The 24,282-nt window shown below is 44.0% G+C and overlaps 1 protein-coding gene across 2 annotated transcripts in view; it reads left to right on the top strand.

Annotated features, from left to right (window-relative positions):
- Positions 1 to 15,497: 15,497 nt before the first annotated feature.
- The window catches only part of si:dkey-178k16.1 (protein 4.1), a 68,535-nt gene continuing 59,750 nt past the window's right edge, over positions 15,498 to 24,282 (top strand). For both annotated transcript variants that reach the window (XM_061681687.1, XM_061681679.1), the window contains exon 1: positions 15,498 to 15,640. The gene's annotated coding sequence lies outside the window, so the exon portion shown is untranslated. The remainder of the gene's footprint in view (positions 15,641 to 24,282) is intronic.

Raw genomic sequence — 24,282 nt, 5'->3', positions numbered from 1 at the left:
ATACAACCAGTAATTGTGTCCTGTACTCCTTAGAATGGTACGCAGAAATGACAATACATTCTTATTTTTTGGATCTGGAAACATGTCACTCGTGTAAAGAACCATTATTGAATGGCAATCATGGTAAATGCATGTATTTATAAAGAAATTATGTGCACCGTTCACCTAAAAAGCACAAAGAAAATGTTACTGTTTTGGTTAGGGTAAGTTAAATCACCATGTCCATCACCATGTCCAAATAGCTAATAAAACGTGCCTTACCTCAAAGCCTATACTTCGTTGAAGACAGTGTGAATGAAAAGGCCAAAATACAAAATGCTTGGGGTCACTGATGGTGTAGTGGTACATTCGCCTGACTTTGATGCATGCAGCATGCGTTCAGTTCCCACTCAGTGATGGTGTGAATTAGCGTTTCGATGGTTCTCCGTCGCTGTGCCCTGCAACAGACTGATGACCAGTTCAGGGTGTAGTCGGCTTTTTACCCAAAGTCAGCTGGGTTAGGCTCCAGCACCCCACGACCCTGAACAGGATAAGCAATAAATGTAAACACGGATATATGGTACATGGTCACTTGAAATGTACATTTAACTATGTGGGAAATATATGGGGGGAAAAAAATCTTTGGAAAGCAATGCATTCATCTGCATTAAAAAAAAAGCAGTTTTGCAAAATATAAGTCTGCAGTTTCCTTTGTTTCCTACCCCGTTTTTCAGAATGAATCGTTTCAGACAGAGCACTGAGTTCATAATGTATGTCCCCCGTGTTTCTACGTCAGAGTAAGAGGGAAAAAACATATCACAGATTTTATCCCTTCAAACGTTCCAACTTTCGCACTTTCCAATCTTTAATGCCTTGAGACAATTCAGTAAAAAATGAGAAGATATGTTGTACATACCAGTACTAGCTTTTGACCACAGATAGAATCCAAGTAATAATAAAAGGCAATGGGATGTTGGAAGGCGCTATAACAAAGTTATGCAACAGAATCGAGAGATACAGTAGATTATCACGTGAGGAATTCAATACAAACTGTCAACAGCTCAAATTGACTCCAAACACATTTAAAACAACACGAAATACAGAATATCCAACATGCAAACCGGCATGACCTCCAAAATAGTTAAATTGCCTCAGTTAACTGAAGTAATCCGAGAAACAAGTCAGTCAATTGTATTGTCAACTTGTCAGTGCAACAGAGTGAATGCTGGGAGTTCATCCAACAGGTGAATTTAAGAAGTCGCCTCAGGACACCTGTTTTGTCATGACTAATGGAAGACACAAAAAGCTTTCCATGTTTGTCATTTTCATTATTAATGCATTCCACCGGGGTTTATCATCATCCTTTTTTACATGCAAGTTGTCAGACATGACTTATGAGCATCAACCTAATCGTTGAAAACATTTTCTTTTTAACTGCCGAATTAGAGCCTCAACAGAAGGTGCCACAATTAGCCACCTTTGTGTCTTTTTACTCAGAACCCAGCAAAGGGAGGATATTGGCACAAGTGAGCCAAGATCACAGAGCTTTCTCAGTGTGAAACATCACAACCCTGTCCTGAATTTGTCATTTACACCAATCTCAGGCTGCCTCTGTTACGACCACCGAAAGCAGACGATTACTAGGATAACTTGGTTGCCACCTTCTGTATCTGTGCCATTAATACCGAAGAGTGATGCTGAAGAAAGACAGATGTGATCCCTCCCTCCCAGTGTAAAGGACTTTAGTGACATCATGATCCAGTAAGCAAATGATTTTTAACTCAATGCAGCTGGCCAAAATTGGTGACGCAAGGGCGCGGCACCACCACTCACCAAGAAATTAATTCTAAATGTTCTAAATAAAAATTTAAATATTTCAAAAAACATGTATCTATTTTTAGATGAGCGTGATAAATATTACTCTAGTACTGTGTGTCCCAATGATCCTAGGAGCTAAGTTATTTGGGGATTCACGCCCCTGGTAGGGTCACCCATGGCAAACAGGTCCTAGGTGAGGGACCAGACAAAGCACGGCTAAAAGACGCCTATGATGAAAGATACGAATGGATCTAGGTGTCCCTTGCCCAGACGCGGGTCACCGTGGCGCCCCTCTGGAGCCAGGCCTGGATGTGGGGCTTGAAGGCGAGCGCCTGGTGGCCGGGTACCCATGGGGCCCGGCCGGGCACAGCCCGAAAGGATAATGTGAGTCCCCCTTCTAATGGGCTCCCCACCCGTGGGAGGGGCCGTAGGGGTCGGGTGCAGTGTGAGCTGGGCGGCGGCCGAAGGCACGGACCTTGGCGATCCGATTCCCGGCTACAGAAGCTGGCTCTAGGGACGTGGACGTCGAGAGAGGTTGGACTCTCTTCCACGCTGGAGTTGCCCACGGTGAGAGGCGCCGAGCAGCTATGGGTATACTTATTGCCCCCCGGCTTGGCGCCTGTATGTTGGAGTTCACCCCGGTGGACGACAGGGTAGCATCCCTCCGCCTTCGGGTGGGGGGACTGGGTCTTGACTGTAGTTTGTACCTATGCACCAAACAGCAGTTCAGAGTACCCACCCTTCTTGGAGTCCTTGGAGGGGGTGCTGGAGAGCGCTCCCGCTGGGGACTCCATCATTCTGCTGGGGGACTTCAATGCTCACGTGCGCAATGACAGTGAGACCTGGAAGGACGTGATTGGGAAGAATGGCCCACCCCGATCAGAACCCGAGAGGTGTTCTGTTATTGGATCTCTGTGCTCATCACGGATTGTCCATAACGAACACCATGTTCAAGCATAAGGGTGTGCACTTGGCACCAGGACACCCTAGGTCGCAGTTCGATGATCGACTTTGTGGTCGTGTCAACGGACTTGCCGCCGCATGTCTTGGAGACTCGGGTGAAGAGAGAGGCGGAGCTGTCAACTGATCACCACCTGGTGGTGAGTTGGAAAAGCAGTGCACCATCAACACTGTGTATAGTGGGGATGGGGCGCTGCTGACCTCGACTACGGGATGTTGTGAGCCGGTGGGGATAATACTTCGAAGACCTCCTCAATTCCACCGACATGCCTTCCCATGAGGAAGCAGACTCTGGGTTCTCTGAGGCGGGCTCTCCTATCTAAGGGTTGAGGTCACCGAGGTGGTGAAAAAGGTCCTCGGTGCCAAGGCCCCGGAGGAGGATGAGATTCGCCCAGAATTATGAAAGGCTCTGGATGTTGTGGGGCTCTCCTGTTTGACACGCCTCTGCAACATCGAGTGGACATCGGGGACAGTGCCTCTGGATTGGCAGACTCGGGTGGTGGTCCCCCTTTTTAAGAAGGGGTACCAGAGGGTGTGTTCCAACTACAGGGGGATCACACTCCTCAGCCTCCCTGGCAAGGTCTATTCAGCGGTGCTGGAGAGGATGGTCCGTCGGGAAGTCAAATCTTAATATAATATATCTCAAATAGACCTTAATATTGAAACAAGAACAGTCAAGTTGCCTTGAATCAACCTTTGCAGATTACCATGACCTGGATGACTGAGACTCTACACTGATGTTTTGAACAAAACCCCCACCCCAGTCAAAATCTGACATGAGATAATTATGAAAATCCTGGCAGGACAGAGCTATAGCTCAGTTCTATACCTGAGCAAAAAAGGTGGGGAAATTGAATCGAAGGGGGGAAGAAAGTGAGCCTCTTAAACTGTTCAATTGTAAGATGTACTGTATGACATAAAAATATGTAAAATTGGTTGAGACTGATAGTGAACAGAAAAGGGGAGAAAAACTTTACCTTTATTTAATTTTTCTGAAGCTAAGCAGTGTTTTCACTTTTTATTTACTTGGTCTTATTTTAAATTGCAGCCCCTAGTACTTTTATTTAGTAAATGAGAAAAAAGTACACAGTTGTGCTCATAAATTTGATTACCCTGGCAGAATTTGTAAGATGTTTTATTTTGAATGGGATTAAAATGAAGCTATTTAGGCATCTAAGAAAAGCAAAACTTTTGACCAAAACATAGCATTAAAGAAAAATAATGAGATGGTCCCTGTTCAGTCATATTAAAAACAAAATTGCCAATATTTCACAAATAGGCCAGGTTTATGTAAACGTATGTGCACAACTTTAGATACCGGCAGTAATATGTTCAATTCTGTGTTACTTGACAGTAAAGAAATGCTCAAAGGGTTTTGAATTGTACTGAATTAATTTGATTTGACGAAGATATTGATTATATGCAAATGTACATACAACGACTAGGCTATATACTGTACAGTGTTGGGGAGTAACTAAATACATGTTATGAGATTATGTAGTTAAATATAAAAAAATTGAGATGTAATCAATTACATTACTGGGAGGAAAATCAGTAATTAAATTACAACTGCTTTTCTAAATTTCCATGTTTACAATTACAGTTACATTTGAAAAATAACCGCCAATGCTCTGATTTCTTTTACATATCACTTCCTCCTTCTGAAGCCGACGCTTATAATTGTCTCTCTCTGGACATGTGCCGCTCTGGCATGGTCTCAATCATGACATTCATTAATTCATCTTCCATTCTGCTTATCCTCACCATGGTCGCAGGCGTGCTGGAGCCTATCCCAGCTATCTTTGGGCAAGAGGCGGGGTACACCCTGAACTGGTTGCCAGCCAATCGCAGGACACATATAAACAAACAACCACTCGCACACACATTCACACCTAAGGGCAATTTAGAGTCCTTAATCAACCTACCACGCATGTTTCCGGGATGTGGGAGGAAAGCGGAGTACCTGGAGAAAACCCACCCAGGCACAGGGAGAACATGCAAACTCCACACAGGCGGGGCCGGGATTTGAATCCCTGTCCTCAGAACTGTGAGGCAGATGTGCTAACCAGTCGTCCACCGTGCCGCCCAAACATGACATATTTTTTACAAATATAACCTCAAAGCGCCAATTTATGGCGCAATCTATTAGTTTGACTGAGATTTTGAAAAGGTTAAACTCAGAGTTACACTTGAACACATAAAAGAACACTGACTTTAGAGCAGTTTCATCTTTATAATTTTGGAATTTTTTTTATGGAACATTTTCTAATCTGGGTTGTCATATGAAGTCATATTTGTCATTAGGTCAACATGGTATGGTATGGTGGTTTTCCACATGCTGCACACAACAATGCAACAAAGAAATGGCCAATGGTTTTAATGCACTTTTTAGAGGAAACATCCAAAATTCAAAATTAAGAAGTGATCAAAATGTAATATGTTAGATTGGCTGGCAACCAGTTCAGGGTAAACCCCGCCTCCTGCTCGATGATAGCTGGGATAGGCTCCAGCACACCCGCGATTCTAGTGAGGATAAGCGGCTCAGAAAATGGATGGATGTAATATGTTATATTACTTTGAGAAAGTAATTGAAAGAGTAACACTACTATTACATTTTCTGTGTAACTTGTAATTGTAACCAACTACATTTCCAAAGTAATCTTCCCAACACTGCTTATATAGCACAATAAATAGTTGGACAGACATTTGCTTCAAAAAAATTGGATCTCTTTAAATTTTAGGTGAAGACCCCTGATTTAGGCTAAACCAGAAAATTGAGGGAGTTGTATGATATCTTTCTACTCCATACATAAATTAGGACCAGTTTGGACAGACCAAGCTGACAGCAGAATTAAGGTTGGTGTCAATTTCAGAATTTGACAACAAATGCATTATTCTGTTATAAAGAGAAATGATCATTGGCAGCACAGCACTCTTGCAACATGGCTTATTGAAACTGATAAATGTTTGTTGTTTTGCAAACATTCTCTCATTTTGAATTTGAAGAATAATAATCATCTTTATCGTCATGAACATGCATGCATCCACACAAAATTTGTTCTCTGCATTTTACCCATCACAGTGAACACATACACATTTTAGTGTAACACACTGGAGCAGGGGGGAACTTAAGCACTGGGGAGTAGTGTTATGCTCAAGGACACCATAGCCATGAGTCCAGGAGATGTTGGTGGATGGTCAGGGTCTTGAACCTCAGTCCCCACGGTGGTTGGCGATGATCTTAACCATTGGGCCATGGCTGACCGGCTGATTTGATCCCTTCAGCATGCGCCAAAAACCAGGGACAGGCACATAAAACCGGAACATTCCACAGGTAAAGAGGTTAACTAGAAACAAGCGAGTATCATGATTGAATAAAAAGAGCATCCCCGAAAGCCGCAGTTGTTCAAAAGCAAGGATGGGCGACAGCAAATAGTCCAACAGTTTACGTTTCTCAACCTAAAATTTGAAGGGATTTCATCATTTACTGTCCACAATACCATCAAAAGATTCACAGACTCTGAAGAAATCTCTGCACATATGTGGCAAGGCCAAAAACAGCTTTTTTGTTTTTTTTCCATGAGGCCTTAACCTTCAGTATGGATTCCATTCATGATTTGTTGTATTTTTTTTATGATTCGAACATAAATGGACCAATGCATACCTTTCGGTCTTTTTGTGTTTGAAATCCGTTGGAAAGCTACATGAAAGGAACACGATTACATTCCTCCATTGGACTCATGTTACATAATAGGTTCAGTGGACCCTTTGTAGCATTTTCTGTTCATCAAATGTAAGCTGATTATACCCTGCAGCTGTATATCCTCATATGTCACAACAGTGTTTGGGTTTAACGATCAAACGTATCATCTGCCAAGACTAATAATTCTATCCAGTAGCCCATTTAGTTTGTAAGTTTTCCTAAATCCATCCATCCATCCATTTTCTGAGCCGCTTCTCCTCACTAGGGTCGCGGGCGTGCTGGAGCCTATCCCAGCTATCATCAGGCAGGAAGGTGGGGTACACCCTGAACTGGTTGCCAGCCAATCGCAGGGCACATACAAACAAACAACCATTCACACTCACATTCACAACTGAGGGCAATTTAGAGTAGTCAATTAACCTACCATGCATGTTTTTGGGATGAGGGAGGAAACCAGAGTTCCCGGAGAAAACCCATGTAGGCACGGGGAGAGCATGCAAACTCCACAAAGGTGGTGCTGGGGATTGAACCCCGGTCCTCAGAACTGTGAGGCAGACGCTCTAACCAGTCGCCCACCATGCCACCAGTTTTCCTAAATCTAAATTCATAAATCTGCCTGACCTGGCCACTAAACTTCTAAACCTTTCAACTTGGTTTCAATCAAGAATGTTGACCGAAATTCCCAAATATAGTCACCTTTGATCACAAGAAATTCTACGGTACAAAAGGTATTCTACGGTACATCTACGAAATATGAAAAATGTCTTATGGGAAACCATCATTATGCTTTTCCTAAAAATCTTAAGTGTGATTGACAGAATGTTGGAAGGCTTTAAGTGTTTTAGTAAACAAAGCAGAGTAAACACACCACTTTAATAAGAGGTTAGCAGCTAGTACTTAGGATTTAGAAGCATGATGACCACTCCATTTGTGGCAACAAGTGCAAAGGAAAACAACACACCTCAGTGTTCACTAAACCACTGAGGGATGTCTCACGAGTTGTTATTGACTGGACCCAAGAGCAGGCGGAGGCTGAGAGGTTGTGATGACATGTTTATTGAAAAAAGGGGAATGGGGATGGTCCTTGAGCTGTGCTGGCAGGTTGTTGAGGCAGAGAACGTGTGGCAGGTGGCGACGAGGACAGGCAGATAATTTAATGATAAGTCACTGATGGTGTATTGGTACACTTGCCTGACTTTGGTGCAGCCAGCGTGGGTTCAGTTCCCGCTCAGTGACAATGTGAATGTGACTGCGAATGGTTGTCAGTGTCTATGTGTGCCTGCGACTGACTGGCAACCAGTTCAGGGCGTAGTCCACCTTTCGCCCGAAGTCAGCTGGGATAGGCTCCAGCACCCCGTGACCCTAAACAGGGTAAGCGGTGTTGAGAATGGATGAATTTAATGGTAGCCTGGAATGGCTGACACATTAAACAGATTTTGCTGAAGTCATTAAATGTGTGCATTTGCTTGACTTTAGTGCAGGCATTGTGGGTTCAGCTCCCACTCAGTGATGGTATGAATGTGAGAGTGAATGGTTGTCTGTCTGAAGGTGAGCGCCTGTTGTTTGTTTGTTGTTGTTTGTGACTATGTGCCAAACAGCAGTGCAGAGTACCCGCCCTTTTTAGAGTTTTTGGAGGGGGTGCTGGAGAGCGTTCCCATAGGGGACTCCGTCGTTCTCCTGGGGCACTTCAATGCTCATGTGGGCAATAACAGTGAGACCTGGAAGGGTGTGATTGGGAGGAACGGCCCCCCTGATGAGAACCCGAGCGGTGTACTGTTATTGGACTTCTGTTTTCATCACAGATTGTCCATAACGAACACCATGTTCAAGCATAAGGGTGTCCATACATGCACTTGGCACCAGGACACCCTAGCTCACAGTTTGATGATCGACTTTGCGGTCGTGTCATAGGACTTGCCGCATGTCTGACACTCGAGTGAAGAGAGGGGCGGAGCTGTCAACTGATCACCAGCTGGTGGTGAGTTGGCTCCGATGGTGGGGAAGATGCCGGTCCGACCTGGCAGGCCCAAACGTATCGTGAGTGTACGTATGACAGAATCCCCTGTCAGAAGGAGTTTCAACTCCCACCTCCAGCAGAACTTCAACCACATTCTGGGGGAGGCGGGGACATTGAGTCTTAGTGGACTATGTTCCACGCCTCCATTGCTGAGGCGGTCGGCCGGAGCTGTGGCCGTAAGGTGGTCGGTGGCTGACGTGGCGGCAACCCCTGAACCCGTTGGTGCACAGCAGCGGTGAGGGGTGCCGTCAAGCAGAAGAAGGAGTCTTATTGGGCCTTTTTAGCTTGCGGGACTCATGAGGCAGCTGCCAGGTACCGGCTGGCCAAGCGGAATGCAACTTTGGTCGCCGCTATGGCAAAAACTTGGGTGTGGGAAGAGTTCGGTGAGGCCATGGAGAATGACTTCCGGACAGCTCTGAGGAAATTTTGGTCCACCATGCGGTATCTCAGGAGGGGGAAGCAGTGCACCATCAATACTGTGCATAGTGGGGAGGGGGCGCTGCTGACCTCGACTTGGAACATTGTGAGTCGGTGGGGAGAATACTTTGAAGACCTCTCAATTTACATGATACGCCTTCCCATTAGAAAGAAGAGTCTGAGATCTCTGAGGTGGGCTTTAATATCTCTGGGGTTGAGGTCACCGAAGTAGTTAAAAAGCTCCTTGGTGGCAAGGCCCAGTCGTGGATGAGATCCACCCGGAGTTCCTAAAGGCTCTGGATCTTGTGGGGCTGTTCTAGTTGACACGCCTCTGAAACATTGCGTGGACATTGGGGACCGTGCCTCTATATTGGCAGACTGGGGTGGTGGTCCCTCTTTTTAAGAAGGGGGACCAGAGGATGTGTTCGAACTTCAGGGTGATCACACACCTCAGCCTCCCTGGTAAGACCTACTCAGGGGTGCTGTAGAGGAGGGTCCGTCCGGAAATTGAACTGTCAGAGTCAGGAGGAGCAGTTTGGTTTTCGTCCTGGCTGGGGAACTGTGGACCAGTTCTACACCCTCGGCAGGGTCCTCGAGGGTGCATGGGAGTTCGCTCAACCAGCCTACATGTGTTTTGTGGACTTGGAGAAGGCAGTTTGGTCCGCAGTAAGTCGGATTCGTTTCCAGTGAGGGTTGGAGGGCTATCCCAAGGCTATCCTTTTTCACCAATTCTGTTCATAACGTTTATGGACAGAATTTCTAGGCACAGCCAAGGCATAGAGGAGTCCTGGTTTGGTGGCCTCAGTATTGCATCTCTGCTTTTTGCATACAATGTGGTTCTGTTGGGTTCATCAAGGCATGATCTCCAACTGTCACTGTAGCGGTTCAAAGCCGAGTGTGAAGCGGTTGGGATGAAAATCAGCACCTCTAAATCTGACGAAAAGGGTGGAGTGCCCATTCCGGGTTGGGGATGAGATCCTGCCCCAAGTGGAGGAGTTCAAGTATCGTGTTGTTCATGACTGAGGGAAGAATGAAATGGGAGATCGACAGGCGGATCGGTGCAGCGTTTGCAGTGACGCATACTTTGTATCGGTTCGTTGTGGTGAAGAAGGAGCTAAGCTGAAAGGCGAAGCTCTCAATTTACCGGTCAACCTACGTTCTTACCCTCACCTATGGTCACAAGCTGTGGGTCGAATACAAGAGGCCGAAATCAGATTTCCTCTGCAGGATGTCTGGGCTCTCCCTTAGAGATAGGGTGAGAAGCTCGGTCATCCGGGAGGGCCTCAGAGTAGAGCCACTGCTCCTCCGCAGTGAGAGGGGCCAGATGAGGTGGGTCGGGCATCTGATTAGGATGCCTCCTGGACGCCTCCCTGGTGAGGTATTCCGGGCACATCCCACCGGGAGGAGACCCGAGGGACGACCCACGACACGCTGGACAGACTACAGTATGTCTGGACTGGGAATGCCTCGGGATCCTCCCGGAAGAGCTGCATGAAGTGGCTGGGGAGAGGGAAGTCTGGCCTTCCCTGCTAAAGCTACTGACCTTAGATAAGCGGAAGAAAATCAATGGATGGATGGATGGAAGGCAATGCTGTAAGACCATAAAAGGGCACCCTTGATTGTATGCACATTCCCCTTCTGCCTTTACACTTGCATTTTGATAATACGGCTCAGAAACAGTTGGCACTGCAAATATAAGAACATGCATACAGGAAGAGCCTGTTATGCAATTAATGACAGGAGATAAGTGAATGTACAACATGTGTGTTTTCACCAATTGTGTGTTAATATGGATGCTGTGTGACTGCCACCATGTGGACAAATCTCTGCAAAAGTGACCTCACTTCTGGCTTCATGTGTGTTCTGGTAACCATTCATTGATATAATAATGAATCAGTGAACTTGAGGCACATGCATACCTCAAGAGTTAGTCAATCCACACGAGGGTACTGAATACAAACACACTGCAGTAACAGTGAGTTACATTCCGAAAAGCTTACCAATATGGCAATTAAATCATTTTGGATCTGTCACCCACACCCACTGCATGAACAGGACGTGATTTGAGCTCTAACTTTCCCAGATGCCATTCCATCGTTCAGGCCTTCAGATGGTTAACTAAACCATGAGGAGAAATAAAGTTATGAAATGCAATAATTAGATACAATTGATATTTTTTATTATCCTGTGGGATTTTCAAACAGAAACCCTAACCCAACAACACAACATATAAAACGACATCATGAAAATAGATAAATCACCTCAACACACTGAACCAAGTGATGCGAGACACAAGCCAGTCAATGGTGTTGCGAACTTGTCAATGCAACAGAGGGATTGCTGGGAGTTCATCCAAAGGTGAATTCGATAACAGAAGTTTTTGCATTATTCATGGGAAAAAAACTTTCCACGTTTGCAGTTTTCATTACTAATACATTCCACCATGGAGTTTATTCACTCAGAACAATCAACCTAACCATTGAAGAAGATTTAAAAAAAAAAAAAAAAACTGAATTAGAATCACAACAAAAGGTCCCACCATATAGTAACAATAAGCACCTATTCGTCTTTTTATGCAGAACCCAGAAATGGCAGGACATTGGCAGAATTTGGCTCATGTGAGCATGGATCACATAATCTTTCCTTCCCCTTACGGTGCCCCAGAGTGTCCAGTGTGAAACACTTCCTCTGTTCATATTCTGTTAGTAGCACTGAAAGCAGAGTATTCTAGACCAATATACTACAATACAGTAAAAACCTCAGTCCTGCTCACCATTATTGGTACCCATTAATTTTTTGCATAGCCTGTATATCTTCAGAAACGAATGGAAATGTACTAAACTTATATCATCAAGCTCTTTTTAAATTGAGGTCCAAAGTCATTTAACAAAGAAATTTGTTTTGTTTTTTTAAACTCAGATATTCTATTGTCACAGGACAAAAAATCAGAAAACAGCATGTGCAGCAATACTGGCACCTCTCCTTAACATTTGGTTGCACACTCTTGGCACAGAAGCATACAATTATTGTATGCTTCTATAAGCTTTTTGCAGTTTTAAGGTGGCATTTTCTCCCACTCTTCCTTTGCAATTTGTTCAAGCTCTTGAACATTTGCAGGGTTCTTTTTCCCAATGGCAGATTTCAGTCCCCCCCCCCCCCCAAGGACTCACTGCTGGCCATTTTAAAACAGTCCGTTTTTTTTTTTTCCCTTTTCAACCAATCGTGTGGTTTGCTTCCTTCTCTCGCTGGAGGACTCATGATCTTCACCTCAAGTATTGAACACATGAAGAAAGTGAGGTGCAAAAAGGCATGGAAAGCCACAACAACGCCTAAAATATATCAATAATCAAAGAGCAATCCAGCCCCTTGTCATTGCAAATGAATATCAGTTGGTTCAGTCCTTATTGATGGCCTACAAAAAGGTCTAATTGCCAAGGTGTGAGTCAAGTAACATCTCATGATGGGTAAGAGCAGAGAGCTGCGTCAAGACCATCGCAAACTAATTTCTGCAAAACATAACGATGTCATTGGTTACTGGCGCATATCTGAGCTTCTGAACGTTCCAATGAGCACAGTTGGGGCCATAATACGGAAGTGGAAAGCCAATCATAAATTTGCCTCAATCAGGTGCTGTTTGCAAGATTTCTGACAAAGAATAATCAAAAGAGTTGTCCAAGAGCCAAGGACCACCTGTGGAGAGCTTCAAAAAGACCTGGAATAAGCAGATACTGTTGTCACAAGAAAAACAGTGAGGAATGCACTCTACCACCGTAGCCTGTATGCACGCTCACAACGCAAGACCCCATTGCTGGAAAAAAAAAGCATGTCGAAGCTCATTTAAAGTTTGCTGAACAATATTTTGACATGCCAGTTAAAGACTGGGAGAATATAGTCTGGTCGGATGAGAGCAAAATTGAACTGTTTGGAAGCCATAATGCACACCACATTCGGAAGAGAACTAGCACTGCACATCACCCTGAAAGCATCATATCAACAGTGACGTTCGGAGGTGGGAACATGATGGTGTGGGGCTGCTTTTCAGCAAACGGTACTGGTAAACTTCACATTATTGAAGGAAGGATGAATGGGCAAATGTACCGAGACATTCTTGACAAAAATCTGCTGCCATTTACGAGGATGATGAAAATGAAACGAGGGTGGACATTTCAGCAGGATAGTGATCCAAAACATATTGCAAAGGAAACACTCAATTAGTTTCAAAGAAATAAATAAAGCTGATAGAATGGACCAGCCAATCACGTGACTTGAATCCAATCGAAAATCTATGGAAAGATCTTAAACAAGAGGTCCATAAAAGAAACCCACAGAACCTTCAAGATTTGAGAAGGTTTCCCCCTCCTTGTGTGGAGGAATGGGCCAAAATCACAACAGAGCAATGCATGCGACTAGTTTCTCCATACAGGAGGCGTCTTGAAGCTGTCATTGAAAACAAAGGCTTTTGTACAAAGTATTAAATACCAGTTGGCGTGCTCAATACTCCCCCCCTGTGTCATTTCACATTATTACACAAAACATAATTTCTGATCTTATTTGTTGTACTTTCTTTGTAAGTATGGATTACTTGGGTTGTTCCCAACCTCTGGTGAAAGTTTCATGTCAATAGCACCTTTGGAAATATATTTAATGAGAAAAATGGTGACATGTTAAATACTTGTCTCAGCCCCTGTATATGCAAGCGTAGCTTGAAACATGTCTCATACTTTTTAAGGCAACATAAGCAATATGACCAAGCTTCTCCTGTGTTTGTACCCTAATGTAACGCTAGCTGGACACACGACACTCGAGCGAGTTAAAAAGGTAACACCGGCAAAACTAAATTGCTTTGTCTTTCTTTAACATTTCCAAGATGTCTTAATAACAAGTTTAAAATGACCCAGGATCACTTTTCACCCTCTATTTAGAGACTCGTGGAAATTATCCAGTTATTATTATTTTTTTTTTGGAGGGGGGGGGGTGTCTGTCTCTGCAAATGACCCATTGCTCACTCTCTCTACTCCGAGGTTTGTTTACACCTTAAAGTCCTAAACACGAGTTTGGCCCTGTTGCCAATTTAGCCCCTTCAGACCTCTGTAGTGACTATTTTCTTTTTCCAAAAAGAGAACGGCAGAAATTGGGTGACTATTTCTGGTCTTATTGGAGACTTCTGGAGACTCTTGACACTCCCTCCCAAATGCAGTCAGAGCAGGCGCATATTCATATTCGTTCCCGAACAAAGCTGCCGCTGGCTGTTTTTTATTGATTCTCACTCTTCAGGGCATCACTTCATCACGAAGCCACAGAGCTGTACTTTTAGTGTATTTGGCACACACAGCAGACACATTGGCAAACATTTATCAGCACATTTTCCATAATACTGGAGTCAGTTGCTGGAGTCAAAAGTTATCGTGCTATACCGTGTATAAATGGCAGTAACTTTGATTACATTTTGTGATATTTGAATGTATTTGAAAAAACTGCAGGCGGCACGGTGGGCGACTGGTTAGCACATGTGCTTCACAGTTCTGCGAACCTTGGTTCAAATCTGGCCTCGGCTGTGTGGAGTTTGCATGTTCTCCCCGTGCCTGCGTGGGTTTTCTCCGGGCACGCCGGTTTCCTCCAACATCCCCAAAACATGTGTGGAACATTGACTGAAGACTCGCCCTGCGATTGGCTGGCGACCAGTTCAGGGTATACCCCGCCTCTCGCCCAGAGTCAGCTGGGATAGCCTCCAGCAAGCCCGCGACGCTAGTGAGGATAAGCGGTACAGAAGATGAATGAAAATGAATGAAACAAGTGCTCAGCAAAGATATTCACTCCTGTTTCAAGCCAAGCGTTCCTGAATGTATAACTGCACACACAATGCCTGGTTGTTTAGGATGGGTTTAATTGGTTTCGTTTGTGAACTGACAGCAGTTTGGGTTTGATTTTGGACTGATTAGCTCACAACATATGCTCATTTCCCATTCAAATAAATAGTGCATGCTCGGGCATGTGTTTCATTCATTTAATTGTTGTCATTGTTGACTGTTATTATTTATTTAGATTTTGTTCCAGCAATTATACACGAGCAATACATCGGTAGAAATTTCACTTTTGAGGCCCACAATGAAAATATACAAGTGTTGTGACTTGGGCAGTTTTGTTATGTAAAATGTTACAGCATGTGAAACGTTGCTGAATACGTTTAAAGTAATTAATCAAAGTTAGTAATAATGATTATGACCGCATGTTCATTGAATAAAGGCAACTATTTATTCAACAAAACACCAACTTGTAACTGTTTTTAAAAGATATTGAATGCAATTTGACTTGCTGATAAGAATTTAACGTTCAAATTCAAAACACTTTTTTTTTTCAAGATTTGTGTGTATTTTTAATTGTTACGCCGGACATTTCCAGGTTTTGCGCGCAATGTAAAATTAGTCAGGTTAAAAAAAAAAAAAAAAAAAAGGAAAGGTAAAAAGACGACGTGACGTGCGCGTGAAATGCTGAGTCTGCGCTCACGCACATCGCGCACGACGTTAGGAGTTCCGCTCCTCCTCCTCCTCCTCCTTCTCCTCCGTGGTTCGGCGAAACCCTTCACGCCGACTCGTAGCTGCTTGCTGTCCCCGCCTGCAGGGCTGCATCTCCCGGGTCAGAGGAAGACGCTGTGCGGGGCGGCGCTCTGTATCCTCCCCGCCACCTCCATGTTCCGCATCCGGAACTGACAGCGACGCCTCTGACAACCGAACGTGGCTCCACCACAGGTACGACTTGCGAATTGACTGCTTTTGTTTCGTGCGCTCGCCGAACAGGTGCACGCCGCGTTTGGCCGCCTATCAATGACATGTTCGGGCCAGCTGCGTCCCAGAAGGGAACCAGGCCGTACAAAGGCAGCGCTTTGTCTCATCCCTTGCAAAAGGACAGAGGGCGTTGACACGTTTAATGCGCCCACTTTGCTGTGCATCACGGCGTATCGGTGTAGATGGAACCAGAGCATCATTATATTGCATGCATTTTAGGCCCAGCGTCCAGAAGCCGTCAGCAGGTGCTCATTTCTTATCGTAGCATCGCTCCTCTCCTCCATCTCCATCATCATTCCGAGACGAATCATGTATTTCTCAATCGTGTCACTTCAGGCTTTGAAGCCGGTGATCACGTAATGAGCTCCTTGAAGATGGTGCGATTTATCGTGGGTGTGGCAGAGGGGGCAGGCGTGGGCGCCTGGCAGACATCGGGAGGGCTGTGCACGCTGTGCGTTGCGTGCAAGTGGAAGTGCTGGCTAGTGAAGCAACACGTTTATCTCAATACAATCATCGAAGGACTACGAGTTGAAATGCGACCAGCTCACTTCCATTAAAATCAGTGCATTCGGCTTGTATTGGCTTTGTGATATTCTATATTGCAAGTTTATTTCCCAACGTTTATTGAGCCGCAGTACAGTACAGCAGAAAAGCCCATATTTGACAGGACAAAAATCTCAAGGCACACCACCAAAAAAGAAAAACATGTATAAAAAAGTATGTATTCAGAAATAATAATGATCTTGTCTCAATTCACTTACAAATTTACTTAGGTTGTGTTAAGAATCCTTCGTCCCTAATCGCTATATACAGATTTTTTATATAGTGGACTGTATAGTTGACTCAAATTTCAAATTAAAAAAAAACATTTTTAACACGAATTGGATGCGCCGTTAATTACGTCTTTGCTATCACATAAATACAATGTACCGGGTCAAAGTCAGCCCTTTTACGATAAATATTATTTTCAGCGTACTTATTTATTTCATTTGTTTATTTATTATATGTGACTGTATACTTTCAAATGTCTCCATTTGGGGAGTAATAAAGGTTATCTTATTTACAAAATTAATACAACGTACTTTGTCCATCCGTGTTGTGATGTGTTGCTTTTTCTGTACCGTTTGTGTCGTATGATGTTGTAAAAGATGGTAGTTCGATTCTAGATAGAACTATTTATTCCACATTTTATTGTTGGAGAAACTCAGACATTAGCCAAAGACACTTTTTATAATCTTCATTTACATTAAAGAGATGACAGAATTACACATTTGCAGGCATTGGTGATACTGGCAAAGAGAAATAATATCATAGAGAATACCAATTACTACTTTCCTTTTTAGCCATTTTATTCCGTTTTTGACTCTCATTTCTAAGATACATATAACGCAAACAAATTTAGTCTTTAGTCAAGTACTTATTGAGCTGCTAGCTGGTACCAGCTGACCCACAGTTAACTTCCACCACAGCCAATGGCTAATAGGAAAGTAGTAGTTGGTGGGCTTTATGATATGTTAGTTCCCTTTCTCTGCATCCTTTTGAGAAGTTTAATACCCTGGTTTCTCTGGCGTCAACCACACGTGGAGCCCCATACAGGAGTCTTCCATCAGGCTGCAAATGACCAAGCGCAGCAACTCCTCGAAAAGAAGGAGCAGGGTGTTTGGGCGGCATCTTTGGGCATTACAAAAAGAGTAATGCCCAAAGATGCAGTTCTCTGCAGTCATGCTGGGAGTGTAAACAAATAAAATGGCAAATAGAGGAGGAGAGCTTACTAAAAATAAAATGCAGACTTCCGACTGTCTAAGTTTAGCCATCAAAGTGTCTGTTTCCCATTGGACTATGTTTATGAATTGTGCCATCCAGCAAGTTTTGTATCACCACCTCTGGATTTGTCCGATTATAAGAGTGAAGAGTAGATGTCTGGTTTTGCTTATTTTGTGAATGCCTTTGATGTTCTTGTGGGCTGCAATCATGCCAAAGGCAGCAGTACGTCTCAGCCACTGAGTTTGTGAAGGCCAAGTCAGGAAGGGGGCAAATTAGATCCACGGTCCATCCATCTGTCCACTCATGCATCATCGAGTCTCATTCTCTAATTATCTCCTCCAATCTCAGTTGATCTGGTGTGCATTTGAGGATGTTCTTCAGGCATTCTCCTTTTTGCTTTTTTAAAATGGAAACATTCAACTCTCAATTGCCATACTGGTTAACAGGTTGTTGCCAAATTGTTGGCCTTGGGCTTACTTACAATAATGGAACTGCGTTCTATTTGAGTATTATGACTCCTCAGTTTAAACAAGGTTATCCAGCAGCTTGTAGATGGAGACAAGCAATCACTCCATCAATATAGCCTTCGGGTCAGGCTGTTCTCTGAGACTCACGCCAAGTGTAAACATTAAGTCACATGCAGCTGTGTATATTATGCACCATGCACACTCATGAACAATTTCCCCCTTGAGTCGTATTGAAGATTACTCCTTTGCTTGACTCATAATAGCATATTGATGCAGAGCCAATTGGTGTCGTCCCATCCGACCACAAGATAATCACGTGGAACCGGCTTTTAAAAGGTGGATTAAAGATGCAAGCCTGAAAAGGATAAATTGCCAAACTGCACATACCATTGAATATTCTGGTGTATCTCTCTTCTGACAAGGCTTTAAAGTTATGACTTTACTGTAATCCTTCGGTTTTCACCGGGTAGCATTGACTCATAATGTTGGATTTTATTCAGTTTTGTTTTTGTAGCCCTGGTGTCAACCTGAGTGTTTCAAAACACCAACATTTTGCAACTTTAAACAATAGGCCTACCATAACGAATTTTTTGGGGGGCTTGTTTTCATTGAAAGATTTTGGTCTTGGCGGCACGGACGACAACTCTGGGTAGCACATCTGCCTCACAGTTCTGAGGACCAGGGTTCAAATCCTGGCCCCACCTGTGTGGAGTTTGCATGCTCTCCCCGTGCCTGCGTGGGTTTTCTGCGGGTAGTCCGGCTGTAATGTACAGCTTGGTTGAAAGTCGTTGGAAGGGTCTCGGGTGAAGGAGGAAGGAGCAGAAAACAGAAACGTGTGATTTTAGCATTTTTAACGTATTCAAAATGTAAGCTTAAAATAAAATATACACTGTTGTAGAGCCACAAATACATCAATTATATCACCCTGCTAAAAAATCCAACATCAACCAGCATGCATTTTTGTGCTGGTGTAAGCTGGTTAATGCTGTTTTGTGCTGGTCAGATGTTGGTGTTACTGGTGGACCAGTCAAGTTAATTCGACCAGCATAGGATGTTAGTAGACCAGCATGGGATGCTTGTGGTCAAGTATGGAATGTTGGTGGACCAGCAAGGAATGTTGGTGGATTAGCATGGGATGTATAGTGGAACAGTATGGGATGCTGGTAAAACATATTTACCAGCACAGTTGTTCCCATGTGACCGAATGGGTCTGCATTGCCATCATGGTTAACCAGTTGGGTTTGAGATTTTGATGTCCTGAGGCAATCCTTACCATCAGAGCACGCCTCACAGTTACAAGTGCTCTCCAGGGTAGGCGTGTAGTCAGTGTTGGTAAAATTCATTTTCTATGCGAACTAGTTCAACGTTCAGTTCATCGGTGTACCCCTGCCTCCTGCCCGATGATAGCTGGGATAGGCTCCAGCACGCCCGCGACCCTCGTGAGGAGAAGCGGCTCAGAAAATGGATGGATGGGTGTTGCTGACGGGCTATTCCCCTTAAAATACTGACATTTAATTTTCCCATTGTTGCCACCCATTCAGTCCACACTAGTAGCCAGCTGCAGCTTTCATCCTAGAGTCTCAAAAACATGAGGAAAATCTTTTGTCCTTAATGTGCAAATGTGCAAACAAAAACACGCAACACAGTATGACAGGAACGATGGTGAAAGGAAATTGATAACGTCGCATTCCTCGCAGGTCCGACTGACCATATTAACAAAATATTTGTGAATGTTAGTGCGAATGGTTGTTTGTTTCCATGTGCCCTGCGATTGGCTGGCGACCATTTCAGGGTGTAGCCCGCCTCTCGCCCGAAGATAGCTGGCATAGGCTCCAGCACGCCCGCGACCCGTGTAGGCGGTACAGAAAATGGATGGATCGATATTATTTGATCTATTCTTATATTAGTCACTGATGGTGTAGTGGTACATTCGCCTGACTTTGGTGTGGGCAGCGTGGATTCACTTCCCACTCAGTGATGGTGCGAATGTTTGTCTGTGTCTATATATGCCCTGCTACTGACTGGTGACCACTTCAGGGTGTAGTCTGCCTTTCGCCTGAAGTCAGCCGGGCTAGACTACAGCACTCCGTGCACAGAATAAGCAGTAATGAGTACGGATGGATGGATCTTCTGAAATGACAAAACTAAATAAATTTCATATCATGACAGTGTGATCGTACAGTTTTAACAACATCCTTCTGATACTAATAACTAATAATACTAATAATTTTCCTAGTAATAAATGTACAATTATGGACTGTATTACAAAAGAACCACGAAGAACACATTCACTCCCATTTACGCAGTGTACTTGAACACAACTCGCGTTCTCACACAGCTGCGATGTGCTTACGATGAATGGAGGCTGTGGGTGCACCGAATCGGTTGCCAAATACAGCGTTTATCCGCCGACATATGAAGGCTCGTAAGTAGTGTATTCAGATGGGTTTTTTTGTCCTGGAAGTCCCGAACAAAACCTGCCACTCTAAAATGAAAATGAACTTTCATTCGAAAACCGTTCTTTGACATCAGAATGAGCGTGTTCTCAATTACGTTCATCAGGCAGAAGTGAACTACGTTCAGTTCACGTTCGCACAAAATATGAACTAGTTCATGAACACCTTCGTTCAGGTACAATACTGGGCGAAGCAAAAAATCCCACACATAAGACTCTTGAAGAGTTCTCCCATCCCACCTAATATTTACCTCCACTGCTCCCTATACACACACTGTAGTCTATCCTTTACTTATTATGTTTTGTGACTTGTGTTGTTTTAGGTTTGACCTCACAATATCATATATCAAAAGGCTGGCCCAGCGGCGTGCAAAGGGTGGGGCGAATGGTGTGGCATCCACCTTGAGGGAAAGGGGGGGAGGGGGAGGCATCCAAACGGGTTGGGGTGGGCATCGATGTAACCCCCCGCCAGCCCCGCTGAAATGTATTTTTCAAAGGGGTAAAATCCTCGGTCCGTTCTGTTGAACGTAACTGCTGTGAAATAATCTTTAGAAAACGTTATATTGATCTGCGTCACCGATCGCTCACTTCATTCGCTCTACCACAGCTAACACAACACCATCCTGTATGATAGCTGTTTACCGACAGAGCAAGTTCGTCCCTCCATCTGTCTGGACCTTTTTACACATGATGATGATGCAGAATAGTAGTACTTTCGCATTCAAGGACTCCTGTCTGAGAGCAAAGGAAAGCGTGACGAAAAACGTGGCATCAAAACTGCTTAGTTTTACCCTTCTTTCCTTTTGTCTTCTGGCACCCTGATTTTGTCCATGCAGGGAACATGACACCGCGTGGGGTGGAGACGCTAGGTAAAATTAGCAACCTTTAAAGCACCTTTTTTGCCGGTGTATTATGGACTGAATCATTTTGAATTGTTTTTGTGGGTGTACTTAGTCTCACACAGTCTTAACATGATGCAAGCAACCTCATTGAACCCATCCATCCATTTTCTGCTGGAGGCTATCCCAGTTATCTTCGGGCGAGAGGCGGGGTACACCCTGAACTGGTTGCCAGCCAATCGCAGGTCACATATAAACAAACAACCATTTGCCCTCACATTCACACCTACGGGCAATTTAGAGTCTTCAATCAACCTAGCATGCATGTTTTTGGGATGTGGGAGGAAACCGGAGTACCCAGAGAAAACCCATGCAGTCACGAGGAGTACATGCAAACTCCACACAGGCGGGGCCAGGATTTGAATCCCGGTCCTCAGAACTGTGAGGCAGATGTGCTAACCAGTCGATCACCGTGCCGCCCCTCATTGAACCCTACACGCAAAATGTATTTTATCTTTACATTTACTGTATGTTGTTGTTTTATATTTGACATTTTCTAATATATGAAAAAAAAAATCTTCAAAACTTTACAATTCCCCCCCCCCCCACACACACACTTCGATGGGGCAGAAGCAGGAACTTAGGTCAGCACCACATAGATGCAGGTCTGAGAAAGACAGGTCACCACGTGTGAATAAACAGCCTCAGTCTACAATTACACTTACAATAGTGATCCCTTATTCGGTGTACATTCACACTGTTTAGGAAAAAAGTACTGTACATCTTCTTGTGTTAGTTATTTGTTGCAGACCATGTCTCCTTCAGGCAACACCCAGATGTAACAATTTTTGAGTGAAATCTTTTTTTCAATGCATTTTCAATTCTTTTGTATCGTAGCCACATGTCAGTGTTTTCTAACAAAACAAGCCGGATGAAAATCACTCAGCAAGTTATGTTTTGTGTGTGTGTGTGTGTGTGTGTGTGCCCAAAGTGAATTCCATCCATCCATCCATTTTCTGAGCCGCTTCTCCTCACTAGGGTCGGGGGTGTGCTGGAAACTATCCCAGCTATCATCGGGCAGGAGGCGGGGTACACCCTGAACTGGTTGCCAGCCAATCGCAGGGCACATACAAACAAACAACCATTTGCACTCACATTCACACCTACAGGCAATTTAGAGTTGTCAATAAACCTACCATGCATGTTTTTGGGATGTGGGAGGAAACCGGAGTGCCCGGAGAAAACTCATGCAGACACGTTGAGAACATACAAACTCCACACAGACGGGCTGGGTATTGAACCCCGGTCCTCAGAACTGTGAGGCAGACACTCTAAACAGTCGTCCACCGTGCCACCCAAAAGTTAATTCTCAATTGAAATGAATGGAGTGGAGGGCCGGGAACATAACGGTACTCCCTCATCAAGATGGCGGCCACTCTGCATGTCACTCCAAATCGCTCTCGAATGACAACAGATATCTGTGTATAAAAAAACAGCAAAACTGAAGGTGCGTAAACGAAAACCGGAAGTACATTATACAGATAATATTTTCCTTTAAACTTAAATCATGATTCATCCACACAACTTCTAATCACTTTTTTAAACATAGAAATATTTTAGTCAAACCAATAAAGCTTTTATTTTTCGAGCCTGTAAATTATGCCTTTCGACCCATCCACACTCCAGTCCGGTTCGTGGCGGTAATGCGTCTGACGCAAGTTTGCCTACTGCCAATCAAGAAGGAGAATTCAGAATCAGAATCGTCTTTATTTGCCAAGTATGTCCAAAAACACACAAGGAATTTGTCTCCGGTAATTGGAGCCGCTCTAGTACGACAATAGACAGTCAATTGACAGAGAACACTTTTGAGACCTAAAGACATTGACAAAAAAAAAAAAACATCACTGAGCAATAAAGGTTTGCTAGTTATCTGGTAATGCCGGTAAAAAACATTTTTTGACAATTGTGTAAAAAGATGCAGAGTCCTCTCGTACTTAGAATGACAAATATTGCAATAGTCCGGTGCAATGACCATTGTGCAAAGGGCGCCGAGACTTCAAGCGAGTAGTACAATAATCTGGCACAATGTTGATTGTGCAAATGTTGCAGATACTCCTCAGTCAGTGTGCAAATGGAGCAGATGCTACTCTGGCATGAGTGGCCAGTATTGGTCAACAACAGATATGTAAATAGTGCAGTGTGGTGATACTACTACAGTGAGTGCACGAGTAATATATAATTGGCCCGACAGAAATGTGACAACGAACTCAAGTCAAAGAATTGTCATCATGTTGTAATAGAATTGTAGGTTAGGTGTTTAAGAAGTTGATTGCAAGAGGGAAGAAGCTGTTCGAATGTCTTCTAGTTCTAGTTTGCATTGATCGGTAGCGCCTACCTGAGGGAAGGAGCTGGAAGAGCTGGTGACCGGGATGTGGCGGGTCCGAGAGGATTTTGCACGCTCTTGTCTTAGTTCTGGCAGCGTGCAAGTCCTCAAGGGTGGGTAGGGGGGTACCGACAATCCTTTCAGCAGTTTTGATTGTCCGTTGCAGTCGGAGTTTGTCCTTTTTTGTAGCAGCACCAAACCAGACTGTGATGGAAGAACACAGGACTGATTCGATGTGTAGAACTGCCTCAGCAGCTCCTGTGGCAGGCCGTGCTTTCTCAGATGCCGCAGGAAGTACATTCTCTGCTGGGCCTTTTTGAGGACACAGTTGATGTGGATCGCCATCTGTGCGCGCCAAAGCACCGCTTTTAAAGGAGGATTCACACGGTAAGCCTTTTTCTTGAAATACGAGGCGGTTTTTTTTGTCCAGAAAAAAACAGTTAATTAGGTTAACTGAACTCACTTGCAATTGTGATAAGCTACCGTTAAACCTAAAATAGTCTTTTTTTTTGTCATACAAAAGATTACTACAGTCTACTGGGGTTAGTCTGCTAATTTGTTTCCTCCGTGCTGTTAATATGGGCAGCTAATGTCTTAAACTTAAAACTTGCACGGACTTCTTATCAAAGAAGATAGCTGAGCTAATGTTAGCTGCTAGCGCTAACTAGCAGGCTTTAGGATATTTTTTTTTTATGCTG

This window comes from Phycodurus eques, chromosome 1 (assembly GCF_024500275.1).
Source record: "Phycodurus eques isolate BA_2022a chromosome 1, UOR_Pequ_1.1, whole genome shotgun sequence".
Lineage (NCBI taxonomy): Eukaryota > Metazoa > Chordata > Actinopteri > Syngnathiformes > Syngnathidae > Phycodurus > Phycodurus eques.
Note: the sequence above shows the minus strand (reverse complement) of the source record. Positions and strands in the feature narration are given on the sequence as shown.